Source organism: Buceros rhinoceros, unplaced genomic scaffold (assembly GCF_000710305.1).
Source record: "Buceros rhinoceros silvestris isolate BGI_N320 unplaced genomic scaffold, ASM71030v1 scaffold1701, whole genome shotgun sequence".
Lineage (NCBI taxonomy): Eukaryota > Metazoa > Chordata > Aves > Bucerotiformes > Bucerotidae > Buceros > Buceros rhinoceros.
In genome coordinates this window covers 72,496-78,495 of record NW_010392315.1, presented here as the reverse complement: position 1 = coordinate 78,495, position 6,000 = coordinate 72,496, and the positions used below count along the sequence as shown (strand labels likewise).

At 34.6% G+C, this 6,000-nt stretch overlaps 1 protein-coding gene across 1 annotated transcript in view; it reads left to right on the top strand.

Moving 5' to 3' along the window:
• LOC104500709 (proprotein convertase subtilisin/kexin type 5-like) overlaps positions 1-6,000 on the top strand; it is a 138,905-nt gene that overhangs the window by 67,696 nt on the left and 65,209 nt on the right. The gene's annotated exons all lie outside the window — the stretch shown is intronic.

Below are 6,000 nucleotides of genomic sequence, written 5' to 3'. Positions count from 1 at the left end.
AAAGGCTCCCGACGTAACGTTACGTTCACCTGACCCCCTTAACCAATTAAATGTGGAATTATTGCACTGCATGGAATAATTCTATTTGTCCATTCCCCAAAACAAGGAAGCTTCAGCTCAAACCAGGACATACTGTTTTTGATGCATAGAACTATGTACTTAAGTAAATATATTGTTTGCTGATTTTGTTTGCTGTTTCTCATTCTATGTCATGCTTCATCTGTTCCGTGAGAACCTCTATTCATTGTTAGTTTTGCCTTTGGTGGAAAATGCAGAAAAAAGGCATATTTGTTTTACATACTGAGATTAATTTGCCCACTCACAAAAACAAAATTATAAAATAGTAATTAATATTGTAGAAGCACAATCTTTGCTGGTCTCGTATCAAAACTTGTGAGAAATTAGCTGCTTTCACTAGCAGCTAACAAACTTAGTGTCAAGGCAGTATTGCTGTTACCCGTGCTGTTAAATTGAAGAAGTGCATGTCTGAGATGTGAAGTGTTCCATCTGTTTGTTTAAAGCTGTCATCCTTGATTTTATTTGTGAGAAATAGATCAGATATTTTCAAGTTATTCTTTAAGTAACTTCCCATAGTCATGCAAAAAGTCTTGGGGGCCTTGACTCAAGTCTTGTGCTGTAACTGCGTTACAACTCTGTGATGCTCAGAAGCAGTATTCTGTCTGTGATGTAACACCCAAGTCTTTGGCATTTTTCCTGATATATCACATGGAAGGTTTGTCTAACTCTTTTCACATTTTCTCTGTTATCTCTTTATCCACTGTTAGTATCCAAATATCTCTCCTTTGTGAAATATATTTATTCTTATATTTTTTCAGCTGCAGCAGAATGTGTTTTAAAGGCTAAAGACTGAGGTTTTCCTTGCCCATGCTTTTACCTTCTGACAGTTCCTTTATATCTCCTTTTTCACATATTCCTAGAACAACATCCCAACCTAGTGCCAGTTTAGAAAGCATTTTTCATCCTCCAGGTTGTTAGAGACCTGTTATATATTAACAGGCCTAAAGCATTATTTCTTCTGCTTTCTACATAATACATTACTCTGGAATGCAATAAAATGCAATCCTGATAAATTTAATTTCTGATGATTGGTGTTAAAACATGTATGTCCTCCAGCAGGTATTACATTGTAGTGTCTAAGATAGTGATGTTTTCCTGTTTTCAAAGGTGTTCCAGTGTAAAAGAGATCTTTGAAAACATTTGAAAATTTAACTGAAGAAGAGTTTTGTAAAAAATAAATACCAGCTCAGATATTTTCCAGATAAGGAAAAATTCCTAGAATTTCCTAAAATTCCATTCTTCCTGTCTCTGTAGAGGTTTGAAAATTATTTTAATATTTGAAGTTCCTTTAGTCTTATAATTTTCAATGTCCACCATCTACATTGTTGAGTTCATGTTACAGGTTCCATCCCTGGGATTCCGTAGTTTATAATGAAAACTAAGTAATTATTTTTCTTTGTATTAATGTCTTGTCTTTATGCATAGGGAATATGTTTATTACATAATTATGCTGAGGAAGGAGGTTGACAGTTATAAAAAATAGGTTGTTCAAGCACAGCCTATTAAAATGTGTGTAACCTTATGTAAACTTTTAACCTATCTGTTTTAATGTTTTTACAATTATTTAACATCTACTGCTAAAGTATGTGCAGCATAGAATTTGCAAAGGATGTGAAGATTTATTCTTTGTAGATGTTTCCCTGAATTAAAAAAAAAAGCAAAACCAACCCCAAACAAGCAAGCAACAGATACACTCGCATCATACACAACCCCTGCAAAATCTGCGCTGTTTTCTTGATTTGTTTACGAGTTAATTCCTGTGCTGTGTCTCTCTTAGAAACACCCAGTAAATTACTGGTATGCCCAGAGATGTTTGCGATGGGCTTACACTGAGGTACTTTGAAACTCTACTTCTTAAGTTCCCATTATGAAAAGATACTGGTGACAGGTTGAAGTAGGCTTGGCTATAACGTTAGTGTCATGAAAAGCTGGAGGACTTTTCACTCCAGTCCACTGAGCTTTTTGTGTTTGCAATACTTGATGAACTCCAGAAGAGTAAAACACGGCAAAGAAATGCATGGTCATAGTGGTTTTGGAATTCAAAGAATAGCTATCAGAGGCAGAGGCTCTGAAAAGCAAAGCCAATTTACATTTTCACATTACCAGCAGATGTCTTCATGAACTCTCAATATTTCCTTACAGTAAACTTTCAGACCCAACTTTAATTAACTTCTGTCTTAAAAATGTTACTGGTGCCTTATACTTTCTTCCTTTTCTGAAAGGCAAATAAAGAATGATTATTGAAAGATGTCTTATGTTTCAATTATGTCAGTGGGATGGAGAGTGACAGACAATCACAGAACATGCGCCTCTTCTCTTTCCATCATTGCCTGAAATACTGAGCCATTTCTGTCTCAGAAAAAATCTGTTAACTGAAAAAGTTACTTTGAGCAATAGATTAGTATGTACCTCTTAAATGTCTCTCATATTTAGAGAGCTGTTAAAAGACTGTAGCTTTAGCATCCAGGTGCTTGAGCATTGTTCATGCATACAGCAGAAGAAAGTAACATACATCTTTTCATGAAAGTGTATTTCTTCAACAATTTATTTCAAGTTCTTCATATAATAGTGAGGGCATCATAAGGTAAAAAATTTGTCTTTACTGAGATCTTCCTGACTAGGTCTTCAATACCTTCCTGACACCTTACTTAATGAAAGACAGACAAATTTCCTCCTTATAAAAAGAGAAGAAAATAAATCTTCATTGCATGCATATTTTCTTTGTTCTTTGTGTTCTGTTTCTCTAATATTCAAAAAAGAAAGTAAGTATGGTTCTGAAAAAGTTGTACTGGAATTTGCTTGGAATGGAAAAATTAGCAAAAGCAGCTAAAGCTAGGCAGAATCATAAAAGATGGTTTTGTGGTGGAAATTGCTGGTCAGCTTTGTAAGAATGTACTTTTTTTTTTTAAGATAATGCATTGACATCTTATTTATTTTACCTGATGTCCTCTTAAGCCTAAGTCTGATTTTGAATAGTGATTTTTTTTCATGTCTCTCCTTATAAGCCAAACAAACAACAACAAAACCCCCTTTTTTTCTTTCCATTCCTTTTCTTTCTGTTAGACTCCAGGTAGTAGACCCATTCATAGATGGGTAAAATGTCTCATAACCAAGCTTTCTTTCATGTTTCTATTCTGTGATACTGCAGTTACCCTGACATTAATACAAAGGACAAGTGAAAAACCTTTTAGCTAAGTGTCTCTTCAAAGTGCCATTTAATAGCCTGGGAACTTATTTCCCTTCAACATAAGCTGGTAAAGGATCCAGTGAAATGAGGCATTGATCCTTGAAGTTTATCAGAATAGCCCTTTGTAGAAAAGAAGTCCTAATTTCTTCTAGGACTGCATCAACTTTTTGAACAACTTGTATGTGACACAGGCAGCCTGCAAAAAGACAGGAGATTGTTGTGTTTTGATATATATACTCTCACAAAAAAATGCTAATTTGAAAGTGCCTTGTTTCACCTCTTGTTACTGATTACGTTGCCTCCATAAACTGTTTATAGTTTTTCAGGCTTTCATGCTGAGTAGAAGTTTTCATAGCTTTGAAACAGATTTAAGAAATTTCAGGCATCAGTTTCATCATATTTGTTTATCAAGTTAATTAACTAATTAGTGTAATAATTAATCTGAAGGCTTTTCTAATTTTAATTGCAGAATTCAAAGTCTGTTCCAAACAGAAGACCTCAAGCAAAGATTAGGACAGGAAAAATTAAAAGCAGTGTGGAAAGATGCAGATTTTTTTAGAAAGTCTTCCTTTCACAGCATAATTGAAATATTACTTAAAGACCCATAAAAGATAACATAAGAAAACAAATCGAGTTGTATATATGGTTAATTCACACAGTGGGAAACTGATTGTAAGAAGAGAAATTTTATACATATGACCTCAATATGAGTAAAACAACTTTTAATGTAGTCATTTCCATTATAAATGTAGAATGCAAGTAACAATAATCTTGGCAGAGAAGCAAGGTTCTAATATAAAAATCTGCTTACAAAATAAATTTATACTATTACTGGACTTAAAATATGATAAAAAGAAGGATTTTTCAATACATGAGGACTAGTGAAATATTCAGCAAAGCTGATTTAACTCATATGGTGTAAAACTGTCCAAAGACCTAATTCTCTCTCCAATATGCTCTTTGTCTATGAGAAATTTATACAAAGTTTCTTACTGTGCTTTAATTCAATAAATATGTGTCATGATACTTCCATACCAGGCCTTTAAAGCCTCAGCTGCCTCTTACTGAAGTTACATCTAACACTGTGCCTACTTCTACTTCAGCTGGAATTCAGGCTACAGTTTCATGTTGCTGTTAACCCCTGTTACTGTGGGTTTCTGCTGGGAGGTGCATTCCCATGGCTGCCACTCATCTCTGTTTCCCTTCTACAAACACTACGCGGCCTGGGATGACAGGGGTGTGTTGGCTGATCTGGTGGAAATCTAACCCTTTTGATGATGCTCAGTGGATGTAGTTAACAGGTATCTGGATAAGCCACTGGGAACCCCGGAGAAACTTGAACTGTTTCTTCCATTCTTCTTCCAGCAGCCTCCCTCCTCCAGGTGTGGTTTCTATCTGTCCCCTTTCTCTACTGAAAAATCTTCTTCTCATCATTGCTCCTCAAAATTGGTACACTGGAGGAGTTTCTTGCCGATGCAGTCTCCACCAGGGAACCTGTGGCTCAGCCACCAGCAGGCTGTGATTTATTAATATATTATATGCACTGAGATGCAGGTTTTTCTATATTTCTAGAGTACAGTCATCTGTGCTTTGATATTTGACTGATAATGCCTCTAAGCTTATATGTGGCACCTAACAAAATCGTAATGAGAAGAAGGGAAGTTTGGGAATCTTGTGTCTTGTAAATAATTCTCAAGACAGGCATTTTCCTATAAATATTAATATATTTTAAAAAGATACTACTTCAAACAAACACAGAGCTAAAACACTATTTGAAAATACTTGAAAATGAAGAAAGATTTTTTTAAAAAAACCCTTATTTTCATCTGTGATTACAGAATTATTTATTCTTCAGGCTTTTCAAAATAATTCTGTAATAGGATAAGGCATTGGTTTATCAATTAGAGTTAAGTAGGCTCTATTCAAATGAAGTAAATTAGACTTGAAAATTAAGCTTTATATGAAAAATGAACTTAAAATTCAGTCTTGAAAAATTCTGTGATCAAATCTGGCAACCAAAGGATGAATTGTGAATGGATTGATAGTAAATTAGTTGAGATGTACATACAATTGTGAGACCTTAATCCAGCTTTAGGATTTATCAGCATCCAACTTCTCACTTTGATTTTGTGCATAAAGATTACACGTTTCTCATAGATTATATATATATATATATATATCTTTCTGATAAACTGAATGATCTCCTTTGAAATTCTAACAGGTTAGCACTGATCACTTATATTGCTTATTTTTTCATTTCCTCTCTTTTTTCCTAGTCCTGTTTGTTGTTTCACATTAATCTGTTCCTAACAAGTTATCTTAGTGTTTCTCATCTAAGTGTCTCAAAAGGTTAAGGGAAAAAAGTGGCACTACTAGTAGGGAAATAAGGAATGACTTAACCCAAAACAAGCTGTACCAAGAGAAAGCAACTGTGATTCTTGTCTGTAATATTGTCATCAACATTAATGCAAAAACACCCATGTTCTTCACATGCTTCTATCGAAAGTCTGTCAACCACCAGCAGCAGAAGAGTGCCTGTGTACACAACTGACCTCACTTAGCCTTTTCTGAAGTGCTTGCCATGTTCTTATTTATTGCCTTATATTTATAGACTTCTTTCTTTGTGGCTACCCAAGCCTGATCATTTTCTTTCTATTTCTGACTCATCAATTCCCCATCTCTTTTCCTGTCTGATCTAAAACTCTGTATCTCCTCTCTACAGCAGCTCTCTAAAG